General features: G+C 36.2%; 1 long non-coding RNA gene and 2 other non-coding genes across 3 annotated transcripts; all 3 read left to right on the top strand.

Annotated features, from left to right (window-relative positions):
* The first annotated feature begins 1,617 nt into the window (after positions 1 to 1,617).
* On the top strand, positions 1,618 to 1,724 carry LOC136234419 (small nucleolar RNA R71). The gene has a single exon (XR_010691303.1). It is a non-coding gene; the product is annotated as a small nucleolar RNA R71 (small nucleolar RNA).
* Positions 1,725 to 4,158: 2,434 nt separating this feature from the next.
* On the top strand, positions 4,159 to 4,241 carry TRNAS-ACU (transfer RNA serine (anticodon ACU)). Its single transcript has one exon. It is a non-coding gene; the product is annotated as a tRNA-Ser (tRNA).
* Positions 4,242 to 6,029: 1,788 nt separating this feature from the next.
* Positions 6,030 to 9,184, top strand: LOC136232213 (uncharacterized). Its single transcript, XR_010690396.1, has 2 exons — positions 6,030 to 6,270; positions 8,773 to 9,184. It is a non-coding gene; the product is annotated as an uncharacterized lncRNA (long non-coding RNA).
* Positions 9,185 to 15,697: the final 6,513 nt, after the last annotated feature.

Here is a 15,697-nt window from a genome sequence, read left to right on the forward strand (position 1 = left end):
ACAACATGTGTCATCACTAGTGTTAGCTCGTCTCATAGCCTCATTCATTTTGAAAATGATTTCCTCCCTATTAATTCTTAAAAATAGTTATCCCTCTCCCACATCTATCAGTGCTTTACCTGTCGCTAAGAACGGTCTACCCAAGATAATAGGAACATGCAGGTCCTCATTTATATCCATTATAATGAAGTCAACTGGCAAAATGAATTTTTCTACTTTGACCAACACATCTTCCACTACTCCCCTAGGGTAACATACTGACCGGTCAGCCAACTGAATGGACATTCTAGTTGGTTGTGGTTCTCCTAGTCCTAGCTTAGCATACACAGAATATGGCATAAGGTTTATGCTAGCTCCTAGGTCATATAGTGCATTTTCAATATTTAACTTGCCAATTGAACAAGGAATAGAAAAACTCCCTGGATCTTTTAGCTTTTTCGGAAGCTGCTGCTTGTTCTGGAGTATGACGAACAGTCCCTGTTCAGTTGGATCATCGAGATGTTTTCCAACTTTTTCTTGTTTGACAAGATATCTTTTAGGAATTTTGCATATGAAGGCATCTGGGCAAGTGCTTCCACGAAGGGAATGTTGATATGCAATTTCCTCAAGGTGTCTAGCACCTTAGAATTTTGTTCTTCCAGCTTCTTGTTTATCAACCTCGTCGGATAAGGTACAGGTGGAACGTAGGGTGGAGGTGGTTGGTACTTCTCTCCTTGTTCCTCTTTGTCTTGATCAATGGTTGATTCTACCCCGACGGGTTCTTCTTGACCATGAACATCTTGTTTCCTCTGTCCTTCAGCATTTAGAGAGGTGCATGCACACTCAGCATTTGCATCAGTAGATAAAACTGGTTGAGTTTGCTTACCAGATCTCAGAGTGATCGCCATGACATCTCCTTTGGGGTTTGGTTCTGTGTTACTTGGAATTATCCCTTTTCCTTTTGATGTAGAAGCAGCGAGTTGATGGACCTGTGTCACCAGATTTTTAATTGACGCTTGTGTCTGCTTCATGAATTGCATCATCATGGTCTTCATGTCTGGTTCTATATCTTCCTTTGGTGGAACAGGTTGTTTGTAGTGTTGTTGGGGCTGCCTCTGGTACTGTCCTCCTTGTTGTTGCTGATACCTAGGTTGTTCCTGATTAGGCTGCCCTGTCCATCCGAAATTTGGATGATTTCTTGTGGCTGGGTTATAGGTATTTGAGTATGGGTTTGGTGGATTTCTCTGATTATACCCTACATAATCACATTCTGCCTGCTCACCTTTCCCTTGTTTAACTCCAGGGCAGTTGATGTTGAAGTGACGCCCTCCACAAAAATCACATATATCATTGAACGGGGGTTCGTTGTGAATCGACGATACATTTATCTTGCCAAGCTGTCTTGCAAGTTGTTCCACCTGGTTGGTTAGTTTTGACACAACATCACCATTCCCCGCTCTTTTTCCTTCACTCCTGGCGGAGTGCCAGTTATAGCTCGTGCTTATGACTCTCTCAATGAGATCGTACAAGGCTTGTGGTTCAAGATCCTCAGGGTTACCGTTGGCAATGGACTCGATCTGGATTTTATAAATGTTGGTGACTCCATTGTAGAAGTTCTGCACTTGCATCCACATGGGGATGCCATGATTTGGTACCATTCTTAGTAATTCCTTGTATCTTTCCCATGCCTCGGCTAATGATTCATCCTCTTCTTGCACGAAATGGGATACCTCGTTTCTGAGTTTAATGGCCTGTCTAGGTGGAAAATATTTCATCAGAAACGCGCTGGCCATTTCTTCCCAAGTGGTGATCGTCCCTGGCTGCAAGTTTTTCAACCAGTTCTTTGCTTTGTCTCTGAGAGAAAAAGGAAACAGTTTTAGCCTGATCACATTATCGGAAACTCCTCGGTTTGATCTGAAAGTGTTGCATAGTGTGATGAACTCCTAGATATGCCCGTTTAGATCTTCTGACTGGTATCCATTGAACTGTACATGTTGTTTCCTTCGTTAGGCAAAACAATGCACGACGAGTGTCCTTCTTTGGTCGGCCTCGAATAGTCTCTGATTCTCATAACTGGAGGGTTGTTATTTTCTCCTTCTTCTTCCTGATTTGGTTGGACTGGTTGTTCGGGCGGTACCCTTCCAGCCATCCTTCTTTCTCTTTGTCGCTCTCTTTGTCTTGCACGTCGAGCCCCCGATCGGTTTCGTCTACACGTTCTCTCTAATTCGAGATCGATAGGAAAAACAGGAGGTCCATCTCTGTGCATAAACAGATAGAGAACTCCCTCTGGCTGCACTATTTAGCAAACAGATTAAAAACACCTTGTTTCACAGAAAATTTTCATATAAATTTTGTTGCTTTCAATCTCCGGCAACGGCGCCAAAAACTTGTTGTCCTCTGAATAGACTCTAGCAAGTGCACTAGCTACAAGTAATAAAATGATAAGTAGAGTATCGTCTCCACAGGGATTGATGACCAAATTTTACTAAAAAAACCTTGCAGAACAGGATGTTCGTGGTAAGTGACTCTCTTTAGTTGAGAAATGATGTGATATGGTTAAAACTAACAATTTAATCAAGACAATCAGGATGATAAAATGAGTTTTGATAATGATAAAAAAGATAGAACAGGTCAGGACACAGCGGAACAGGTTATCTTAAGCCCCTAAACACCCTATTTATTGATGAATGATGCAAAGTGAAGTCAAGGTTTCTGCTTTAAGGCTCACTTAAGTCAACTCTCGTGTGTTCTTAAGATTCTAAGACTTACTACAACCATAAGCGTCCCTAAGGTTGGTTCTTTCTTGCATTAAGAATGAAACAACATTTCGATAGAGAAAACCCTTGATACAACCACCTAACAACTCTGCTTTGGGGTTGGATGTTTGATAAGAGTATCGGTGCAGCTGAGAGCAGTTTCCTATCATTCATCTAGCACTAATGTTCATGCATTCGCAATGTAATAGAAAGCTTTATCAAACACTTTTTGAATTAACAACATTTATTCATAAATAGAAATTAGAAAACTTACATAACCGGCCCTAACTGGCCGAACCTATTCAAAACGACTACTCAGTCATAGTGGTGAGTGAACAGTCTGCTTCATTCCTACAGAGCTCCAGCCATGGAGTCATTTTCATAGAGAGCTCTTCTCTCTCAAAAGTCTGTGTTTTTTTATCAACAAAAGATAAGCTTCTTTTCCTTTCCTTACTACGTCTATTTAAAGGAAAGGACAAGGTCAACACGGTACAAAAAGTATCCGAGCAAAATATTACAAAATCAAAACAAATTTTCTTTACAAATCCTAGATTGCTATTAGTGGTTAAGATCCTTTTGACCATTGAACACTCAAGGGCTGAACTTTCATTTCATCATGCTGCTTTGACCTGCACTTATCCGCCTTTCTGCCTGCTGCTACTGCCACACCTACTTTCCATCCTGTCGCTATCCATCATCAGAGGTTTCGGTGTTTGACCGCTGGATCAAAGAATGGCTTAACTCCTCAAGGTATGTGCGAAACAGGCTGCTTCCAGACTGCTCGGCTTAATCTTTTCTTATCTGCACAAAAACCCTTATAAGACCTTCTTTCTTGTAATAAAACATAAAAACACCCTTAATTCAATATAAATAACATGTTAAAATGTAGTCAAATTCGTGCCTAACAAATCCCCATTTCTGCATTGAAGAAGCATCGGGCAATGGTTAGAACTATACCTTGCTAAAGCCGTGCGGTAGATAGAGTCCCACGAATCTAAAAAGCCCTCTAACACCAAAGCTCTATCAAGGCGACATTCAACATGAGCCGCCCCATGTCGACCATTGGACCAAGTAAACCTCTGACCCAAAGTATCAATATCAATAAGCTCACAATCATCAATAAAATTAATGGTTCATACTTTTTATTTTTAACGAAAAGGTATTCATACTTTTTTCATCTCTTCATTTATATATTTGGTTCTTTGCCTTTTCGGGAGTGCCAACCTGGTTGGGATTCCCATTGGGCTAGGTCCGTATTTCAAAAAAAAAATTAATGGAATTAGGATAACATTTGAAAAGTAACCTCGTTAATATAATGAGACGAAATAAGCATTAAAAAAATAACATTACCGGTGGATATTTGATGTGTTATATGAAACATATATTTGAATATTTGAGTGCGGTTTTCTCAATCTAACATCTCTTGGCTTTGGCCGAGTGGTTAAGGCGCTTGCCTACTAAGTAAGTGGGGTTTCCCTTGCGTGAGTTTGAATCTCATAGGCCACGATTCATTTCAAATTTTTTAAGTTTTTAATCTCTCTAACAGATAGGCGACCAGAATCACTTCAGATTAAAACTTCCTTTGTTTAGTGATGAAAAATAGTAAGAATGTGCATGAAGGTAGGTAAAATAAATGGAAAATATATATAAAAAAACTTATGGAGTCCGCGATCCAAGAAAACACTTAATAGTTTTTTTAAAATTAAGTTAAAAGTTATACTATTTTTTCTAAAAATAATAATTTAATATCAGATTTTCTGATAAGTTATGAAAGTTACTTTCTCCAAAAAAAAACTATAAAGTGTACTTTTTTTTCTAAAAATATTTTTGTATGTTTTTAAGGAAATCAATTTTGTCTTACCAAACAATGGTTTTAAGTGAAAAATTTGTGAAAATTGCTTTTAATTAAGATTTGCGAAAATAATACCAAACGCGCACATTATAGAGTAGAATTTTAAAAAAAAAAACTAATTCCTAGTAAGACAACTCTTTTCTATTCTAATCAACACATAAAAAAAAGAGTAAATTACATCAATAGCACTTGAACTTTACCCTAATTCACACTTTTGTACCTAGATTACATTTTGTCCCGAAAATATACATGAACTAACGATGACCGGACAATTTAGTACATTTTACCGATCAATAACCGGTCAATGCGGGTTTGATAAGTAAATTACACTAATGGTACCTAAACTTTACCCTAATTCACACTTTGGTACCTAAATTTCATTTTGTCCAAAAAATACACTTCAAGTAAATATGAATCAATAATTTAGTATATTTGATCAGTCAACGTGAGTTTAACTATTTTAAATTAGAAATTTAGACCCATCATACACTCAATTAACATATACAATACTACTATTTAGCTCTACATATATATTAAAGGGTAGTATTATAATTTTATGTTAATTGAGTGTATTGTATGTCCTAATTTTTAATTCAAAATGGTCAAACTCTCGTTGATTGGTCACTAACCGATCAAATGTACTAAATTATTCGGTCACCTTCACTTGAGTTATATTTTTAGGACAAAAAAATCCAGGTACCATTGATGTAATTTACTCAAACAAACTTGCATTGACCGGTCATTTACCGGTAAAATTTACTAAATTGTCCGGTCATCGTTACTTTGGGTATATTTTTAGGACAAAATGTAATCTAGGTACCAAAGTGTAAAATAGGTAAAGTTCAGGTACTATTAGTGTAATTTACCCTAAAAAAATAGGTTGAATTAAGAGTCAATTTTGCACTTAAAGTTATCAACAATTTAGTTCAAATCTAAGTTTATGTATCAATTCAATCCTAAAAATGTTTGACAAATTAATCTAAATTTAACAAATTTTAAATATTGAAATTAATTACATTTAAGCTAATTTATCAAATATTACCAACTTTAATTAAGTTAATAACTAAATTTTGATTTGGACTAAATTAAACTTGTCTGAACCTTAATTTATTACGTCATTTTCCCTTTCACATAACACAAGATATATGACAGAAATTTATTTTTGTGTGGTCTGAATGTTTTTCATGACACTATAATAAATTTATGTCATCTGAAAGTTTAAGTGCAAACAATCTCAAATAGCATGTGATGCTATAATCATTGTCAGAATCAAGGGGGGCTAGCCGGGGCTAAAGCTCCGGCTAGCAACCAAAAATCTGAGAAAAGCTTCAAAACCTAGCTCCTCATCTGTTTGCAGGTCATGTTCAATAAGACGAAGCTAAAGTTGTAATTTCTGTTTTTTTTTTCTCTTTATTCCTTTACACGAAACGACGTCGTTTCATTTATTGGGACGAAAAAGAAACAGACAAAAATTAGTGTATTGCTATAGAAATAAACCCCATGCTGTGTTTTCCTCTCTTCTCCTCCTAATTTCAATTGAAACCTCTTGTTGCATTTTCTTCTCTTCTTCCATTGATCTTCCTCGAAAGTTGGAACTCCAGCCAACCTCCACCGCCACTGCTCCCACCATAACCTTCTTTATTCTTTGCCGGAAATTGGAAGTATCTCCAGTCAGCTAGTTAGGTCAGTAATTTCAATTCAAGTTTATAACCTAGCTTTGAAAATTGGAATTTCAATTGAAGTATCTACTTCTTCTCTATTTTTAATTGTCTGCTAAAATTGAATTGGAATTGGAATTTCAATTCAATACTGTGCTTCTCCCCTAATTAAGTCTTTTGTTTTGAAATTGTAAATTGGTTTGTGTTTAAAGGTAATGCCTCATAACTTACTTGATTTTGAGAACAAAGTTTAAAGGGATTTGTTCTTATATAAAATAAGGAATGGTCTGAATTTTTCTTTGTTATGTGCGCTACGATTTGGAATGGTCTAATAAAAAATGTGTGCTAAGTTAGTTAACTAACTACTTGAGTTATCTTTACACTGACTTAGGAAGTTTCATTTGAATAAGCTAATGAAGATCTATTTGAATTCTGAAGTTGGAAAACTCTTGGTTATGCTATTTGGTAACAAATGTATGGAATTTGAATTGAGTATTTCATATGCTTTTTTGGATTGGTATATTAAACTTGCTAAGGTGAGAAAAGTGATTTTTGATTGATGAATTGGATTCTAAATATGATTAGATTGAATGCCCAATTTTAACACCTTTCATTAAATTAGTGGAAAAAGGTAATAATTTCAAGGAAGATTGAGACAAAAAAAATGAAAGTTCAAAACAATTTTGGATACAATTATTTTTTTTTTTTGTTGATGTTATAAAATTTTTTTTGTTATTAAATAGCTGACCTCGGGTCATTTGGGGTCCTGATTCCACCACTGGTTATAATGACACATGTCTGTCATAAAAAAAAAACGCGCTTTTAATTGAAAAGATACTTAACAATAAGATGACATTAGTTATATATGACTGTCATGGTGTTCTGAAAACAAAAAAGCGGTAAATGAAAATAAGTTTTGCGACTGACCTTTACCTTTCCAAAATTTAACGCGCTCAAACGTTTTAATTAACATTTCAGCTCATATATAAACCAAATGTTATAGGGTAAATTAGGTTTCTTTAGCTTTATGTCTTCAGCTCGATGGTTCAGGGTTTAGGTCTTCCATCTCTATCTTTGGCTAAATCCATGGAAGCTTTCTCCATGCATATCTATGTTTCTGAACATAAAAATGGTAAGTTCTATTTGTTCTCTTTCTCGATGTATTAGAGTTTTGTTGTTGCTTAATCTAGTTTTTCCTGATCGAACCTGTAATAATCATCAGATTTACTCTTGATCAAAAACACCACAAACTGTTCTAACTTATTATAATGGGGGAAATTCATACATTTTTACCATAAATCCAATCTATTTCTCATGTTATGTTTTGATCAAATACAACTGTTGTTTGAAATTACATTAGTACGCTGCATTTTTCTGTCGATATGATTGATTAATAGGATTGTTAGACCAAAAGTAAAGTAACTCTGTTTTTGAAAAAAGAAATACAAGATCAGAAGTAGTTTGAATTTGTTATACAAAGATATCAATGTTTGGTAGGAATGGGTTTTAGGTATGGATGGTAACATGTACGCATTTCATGGGTATTTCTATTAGGACCATTCGAACCATGTATGAAATAATATTAGATGGAAATGTGATGCAAAAAAGGAAAAAAAAAAATTCCATAAAAAGGTAACCTGGTCATTACATCTCCCTTCTTTCTCTCTTTCTCTCTCTCTCATATGTGTATATATATATACTCTTAGCTTTATACTGTATTTCTCTGCTATTTAAATTTGTGCGTTGTCTTTGGAGCCTCCAATGAAAGAGACTCAGGCTCAAGTGATTCAGATCTTCGATTCTTTATGGTTCTTCTCTAATGTGTTTTCTTCTTCAAAAACTAACCTAAATCTTGTGGAAATGGGGTGGAAATGGAAGTAGTAAAGGAGAATTGGTAAAGATTCCACCTTTAAGTGATGGAATGGCCATGAAAGAGCATCTTAAGTACAGGGCTTATGTTGTTGCTTGCACTGTTAGATAATTAATTAAGATTGAACTACACAAACTGTTCTAACTTTATTCTAATGGGGGAAATCCATACATTTGTACCATAAATCCAATCTATTTCTCATGTTATGTTTTAATCCAATACAACTGCAGTTTGAAATTACATTAGTGTGTTGCATTTTTCTATCGGTATGATTGATTAATACGATTATTAGACCAAAAGTAAAGTAACTCTGTTTTTGAAAAAAGAAATACAAGATCAGAAGTAGTTTGAATTTGTGATACCAAGATATCAATGTTTGGTAGGAATGGGTTTCAGGTATGGATGGTAACATCTACGCATTTCATGGGTATTTCGTATCTACTTGATTCTATTAGGAAGATTCAAACCATGTATGAAAGAATATTAGATGGAAATGCGATGAAAAAAGGAAAAAGAATTCCATAAAAGGGTAACCTGGTCATTTCATCTCCCTTCTCTCTCTCGTGTGTATATATATATATATTCTCTTGGCAACTTTGGGCATAAAAAGAACAATAATACATCATATCGTTCTCATAATAGACACTTTTTGTATAGATTGCTTGTGAAAAAGTAGCTGCCTGTTCGGTAGCAGAATCCACACGGTGAACAAGCAGGAAAGGAGCGCTGAAATGGCAGAACAAGGGCGAGAACTAGATTCTGTGGGTGCAGCATGTACCCAAAATTTTGTAGATCAATCATCAAGCCCTAAATCATTGAAGACCTTTCCTGAAGAAATATTTAATACTTGACCCTCACAGAAGAAATGATAAAGCATGGGCCGACTGTTGTGCTGCAGACTGTTCTTGACTGTCAGAACAGTCTGCCAGACCATATCTTCTTTATTTTATTTTATCTTGAACAATGATTTCCAGGACAATTTCGGGCTATTTAAGGTGCCCTCATTTTGTATTTTCATCATTCAGATTGTTGGATCTGAACCTTAGTTTGTAATTTTGTTTTATGTGTTTGTTACTTTCCTCATTATAATTTTGTCTTGCCTCATTCAATCATGAGTGAGTAACTCCATAGACAGGTATGCAGCTGGGCGAAAATAGGTAAAAGGGCAGGTTAAATTCCCTCTAAACTCATTAAGTATATTTGGCTTGGCTATTCATGTTGGAAATTAGGCTAAGGTATAGCAGCGGAAATATAAAAATTTTAACCTATTTCCATTAACCATAGGATCCGTTAATCGTTATTTCATATAAAGAGGGATAAGAAGAATTACATTTTGATGATCAATCTACCGTTGTTAATGAAGTGCCCACAACTCTTCTCCGAGTTCCCAAACACGAAATAAAACACGGGAAGATTAATTTAGAATCAACAGTTAAATAGCAACCAAAATAGATTGCCTCTAATTAATCAACACAAGATCAAGGATAAAAGAAATAGATGAAATCAATTGATCGGAAAGAAGCCGTAGAAAATCTTGTCCTCCAACTAGGGGTGTCGAAATTCTCTCTCTTTTTAATATAGGATTTCGAAAATCACTAGGGCTTGCTCTCTTGAGGATTTCGAAAATCACTAGGGGAGGGGTATTTATAATCTCTTGTATCTAATCCCTAGTTAGATAGAATTAGGTTACTGAATAGGAATTTAATTCGGAATAGAATTCCTAATTATTATCTCATTATATATCTAATATATTAAGGATAATAATAATAACCTTATTGGATAATAATAGGAGTATTATAATCTAATTAAAACTCCTAACTTATTTATCTCTTAATTAATTTAATTCATAATCCTAATCTAATTAGGATTAATAAAATCAAATTAATTATTCATGTATTTCACTACATGAATTTCGACCCCCCCTTTGGTCCATGGGTCTTATTGGGCTCAATTGGGCTTCCATCAATTAATTAACATTTATCTCTCTTTTAGGTTCCAAGTCTTATGTGTGACCCATTAGGTTCTTATTGCTTCTAGCCGTATGCAACGTTATTAAATAATTTTCAAAGAATTATATTTAATCTTTGCATAACGGAATGATGTACAGAGTATGTGATTAGCAAGTCCGTAATCATTCCCCCAGAGCTATAAGAAGACAGGTTGATTCTGTCGTTAACCTTTCCATATTAGTTACAGTATAATTCGATCTTTTATCAACTACATCCTTGAACTGAATCTTATGACTATGGATGATGTCAAGTCACATATAGCGAGACGTTCGTTTTACTTGTACAGGCCGAGTCAACTCAAAAAGATAGGTTAAGTGAAATCTGTATTTCAAGTCTTAAGTTGTCACCTTGCAAGGATTTAGAGTCGAGTCTTCCACAAGCGATCCATGGATGTATCTCCCATTTATCGGGAGTGATAAATGCTCAATCAAATATATAACGATCCCACAATCACTTCATGTGATACCCAACGTCTACTGTTCACACCCCATAGTCATCTCTGTTAAGGATCGTGTTACACTTGAGTCAAAGCGTCACATTCCGTAATCCAGAATACCAATTAATATTCCTTTGTGTCTGAGGATTAGTTATACCTATTAATACCAATGAGATGAACAGGTGACAAGGATGAATCTACCCATCCTGTTATCTCAAATCGGATCCCCAATCCTAATGAACAACTTTTCATCGGATCTATGTAACTGTCCAGATATCTATATATATGAAGCTTGTGAGATCAGCTTTCTGTCGGACAGAAGACATTGTTACATACAAGTCTCAACAGTGATATATCAATCCTAAACATATCACTTGACTTGGGGTGGTTTTAAGTTTATTAGTTTATTATAAAGTTTTGTCTCACTTCATGCTTGTATGAACACTTTATAATCACTTTAAATAAACTTACGGATTTCCTTTTATTAGACTTTATTTAGTGTTTAAAATGGATTGCCTTTATATAGTTATAAAACATATATCTCATTAAAACAAATGATATAAAGAACAATTCATTTACATTAAGTTTGTATCCTAGAACAATTGTCTATAGGACAATAAACCCCAACATACTCCCACTTGGACTAAAGCCAATTGTTTCTAAAACTTATCCCAGTAGAAGTTAAATGACGATCATGTACTTTCTGGGTTAAAGGCTTTGTCAACGGATCTGCAACGTTGTCCTCTGTAGGTACTCTTTCTATTCTCACATCTCCTCTAGCCACAATCTCTCTAATGATGTGGTATCACTTAAGGTAATGCTTGGACGCATTATGAGACCGTGGTTCCTTTGCTTGCACAATGGCTCCATTGTTATCACAATACAGTGTAATGGAATTTACAATGTCAGGCACCACACCAAGTTCTGTAATGAACTTTCTAATCCAAACCGCTTCCTTTGCTGCTTCCGCAGCTGCGATATACTCTGACTCGGTCATAGAGAAAGCTACGCTTCCCTGCTTGGAACTCTTCCAACTGACCGCACCCCCATTCAAGATAAACAGGTATCCTGATTAGGATTTAAAATCATTCTCATCTGTGAGATGAATTGCGTCTGAAAATCCTTCTATTTTCAGATCACCTTCTCCGTACACTAGGAACATATCTTTAGTTCTTCTCAAGTACTTAAGAATGTTCTTGACGGCAATCCAATGCTCGTCTCCCGGATTTCCTTGGTAACGACTCGTTACAAATAACGCGAACGCTACGTCAGGTCTAGTGCATAGCATAGCATACATAATCGAACCGATTGCGCTGGCGTACGGGACTACATCCATGCGTCTTTTGTCATCATCGGTTTTAGGACATTGATGATTGTTTAACTTTACTCCATGTAGCATGGGTAAGTTACCTCATTTCGATTCAAGCATGCTAAACCAATTTAGCACCTTTTCAATGTATGTAGCCTGTGAAAGACCAATCAGTCTTCTCGATCTATCTTTGTAGATCTTTATACCAAGTATATAAGCTGCTTCACCAAGGTCTTTCATTGAGAAGTTACCAGATAACCATACTTTTACCGACTGTAGTAGAGCAATGTCATTTCCCATTAATAATATATCGTCCACATATAGTATGAGAAATGCTATAGAGCTCCCACTTGCTTTCTTGTAAATGCAAGCTTCTTCGCAATTTTGTTCGAAACCAAATTGTTTTATGGTTTCGTCAAAACGCTTATTCCAGCTTCTTGATGCTTGCTTGAGTCCATAAATGGATCTCTAAGGTTTGCAAACTTTATTTGCATCCTTCGATATGAAACCTTCAGGCTGCATCATATATACATCCTCAAGCAGGTTTCCGTTTAGGAAAGCTGTTTTCACATCCATTTTCCAAATCTCATAATCGAAGTGAGCGGCAATTGCAAGCATGATTCTGATTGATTTGGACATAGCCATAGGAGAGAAAGTTTCATCATAATCAATTCCTTGCTTCTGACGATATCCTTTCGCTACTAACCTAGCTTTGTAGGTGCTAACCTTTCCATCCATGTCCGTCTTCTTTTTGAAGATCCACCTGCACCTAATGGGTTTTATCCCTTCAGGTGGATCAACCAAAGTCCACACTTGGTTAGTATATATGGAATCCATTTCAGAATCCATGGCCTCAAGTCATGCTTTAGAATCTGGACTAGTAAGAGCCTCTTCGTAATTTTCGGGTTCGTTGTCTAACACGGGAACCTAATTATCATCTCCCACTAGAAAACCATATCTAACTGGGAGTTCACGAACTCTTTGTGATCTACGAATAGGTGGCACTGGAGTCTCATCTAATGGGACTCCTTCGGGTACCTCAACCGCCTCTGTTGTTTCAGTCGGTGTTTCTTCTTCTTGAACTTCGTCAAGTTCAATCATGCTTCCCTTTTGTGTTTCTTCGAGAAACTCTTTCTCTAAGAAGGTTGCATGTTTGGATACTATCACTTTCTGATCATCTGGATGATAGAAGTAATATCCCACAGTTTCCTTAGGGTATCCAATGAAGAAACATTTATCAGATTTTGAATCTAGTTTGTCGGACGCAATGCGTTTGACAAATGCTGAACAACCCCATACTCTCATGAATGAGAACACGGGTTTCCTACCAACGAACAATTCATATGGTGTGGAAAAATCAATTAGGAAAGAAAATAAAGACGCTTTGATCTGATCGAGGTGGCGAATATCTTTCAGATGATTTTCTGAATTATCTAACTGAATGTGGGATATTCTCACAATGGACACCTCCCTATACACCACAACACAATGGTGTATCCGAGAGGAGAAACCGTACCCTACTAGATATGGTACGATCCATGATGAGCATGGCCTTACTTCCAAAGACGTTCTGGGGCTATGCCTTAGAAACTGCCCTCTTCACCCTAAATCGAGTACCAACTAAATCCGCTTCTACTTCATTCTTGAAGCATTTGAATTTCTGAAAAGCTTCTGATTTGTGCTTCATCAAGTAGATGTAACCATATCGGGTATGGTCATCTATGAAGCTTATGAAGAATTTGAATCCTCCTCTTGCTTGGACTAACATAGGACCGCATACATCTGAATGAATGAGTCCTAGAGTGTCTGATACACGCTCACCTTTATTGCTAAAGGGTGTCTTTGTCATTTTACCTTTTAAACATGATTCACATGTTTCCAATGATTCAGGATCGATTGGATCTATAAGCCCATCTGAATATAGCTTTAGCATACGTCTCTTGTTTATATGGCCTAAACGATAATGCCACAAGTAAGTTGAATTATCTAGCTTATGTCTTTTGGTATCAATTGCAAAAACATGAATTTTGTCATCTAGCACATAAATCCCATTTTGTGATATTCCTGAAAAATAAAAGATCGAATCTTTATAAAAATTGCAACTCTTGTCTTTTATTGAAATATGAAAACCGTCGTCAACAAGACGGCTAATAGAAATAATGTTACGAGACATTTGCGGAACGTACAAACAGTTCCTTAATTCTATTACAAGCCCAGAGGGAAAATTTAAAACATAATCTCCAATTGTGAGGGCGGCAACTCTTGCTCCATTTCCTACTCGCAAGTTTATGCTTTCTTTCTTTAGTTCCTTAGTCTGTTTTAGCTCCTGCATATTTGTACAAATATGAGATCCACATCCGGTATCAAGTACCCAAGATTCAGACTGTGAAACTATATTTATTTCAATATAAAACATACCAGATGCTGAAGCACCGTCATGTTCCTTCTTGTGGAAGGTTAGGTACTCCATGCAGTTCCTCTTCCAATGCCCCAAGTCACCACAATAGTAGCACTTTCCTTTGGGCTTCTTTAATTCCTTTCCCTTCGTTTCGGTGAGCACAGCCTCCTTGCCTTTATCAAGATGGTTTGGATTGGGAGAGATCCCTTTCCTTTTTCTTGATCCTTCAATAGCAAGGGCTAGTATCTCCTCGTTTTCTTTTATAATGGGCTCGACTGACTCGAGCATATGTGCAAGCTCTACAAGAGAGGTTTGCAAGCCACTCATTTGGTAGTTCATGATGAACTATGAGTAACTCTCGGGGAGGGACTGAAGAAGTAAGTTTTCACTTAGTTCATGGTCCATCGCATCTCCAATAATAGAAAACTTGGTGATAAGGCTGATCATCTTGGCACAATGTGCCATTACAGATGTGCCCACATGCATCTTGCTTTTATATAACTCCTTTGTTATTTCGAAGCGCTCGCACCGAGTTTCATTCACAAATAACTCTTTTAGGTGCTTGACCATGGAATAGGCATCCATATCTGAATGTAGTTGCCTTTTTACTTTCGGTGTCAAAGATGCAAATATGATGTCTCCCGTTTGATCGTCATCAGATTTATGCTTCAAGTAAGCATAAAATTCTTGGTAGGGAGCATCATCCGTTGGGTAAGGGGGTATCGGTGTATCAAGTACATACCCTTTCCTCTCGAACTTCAAAACAATTTTGAGGTTGCGATACCAGTCGGTGAAGTTTGAACCATTCAATTTGTTATCGGTAAGAATGTTTTGCAGATTGGTGTTAGTCATGATTTTAAGAGTGCGTTTAATTAAACCTGAGAGTGAGAAAGAGTATACGTATGTCATTCATTTGCTTAAAGTATATCAATCTAAAATTATAGGCATTTTAGTTTATTTTAGATTGCTCCCACTATTTTTCCAAATTAATAGCCCTCCATATTAATTCGAAGAATTTCACAAATCCTTTAGTGAGCTAGGATCCTAACTCCTGAGATTTCGCCTTGAGTTTGCTCAACAAGCTAGTCTCATTTGTTAGGTAGATTCATGTAATCAATCACATCTTTAATGTGATTCCTAGGTTATTGGGTTACTAACCACATTAGTAACTAATATGCTATTCACATTAATCCCAACCATCTTGCCCATTAGTTTATGACAACATGAGTTTGCTCATCCAATTATCATAATCTAATTTAAGTATTACCCCATATTCATGAAAAGTAATTTTCGATAATTCAGGTGTTACTGAAAGGACCCCGAGCTTGAGTTTTCTCAACAACCCAAAGGCCCCCAGCACTGCCGGCTGAATTATAATATTAGGGAGGGGCAACCGATTTTAATAACTTGTTTATTTACTTAACTTTTTA

The sequence above is a fragment of the Euphorbia lathyris genome, chromosome 6, assembly GCF_963576675.1.
Source record: "Euphorbia lathyris chromosome 6, ddEupLath1.1, whole genome shotgun sequence".
NCBI lineage: Eukaryota > Viridiplantae > Streptophyta > Magnoliopsida > Malpighiales > Euphorbiaceae > Euphorbia > Euphorbia lathyris.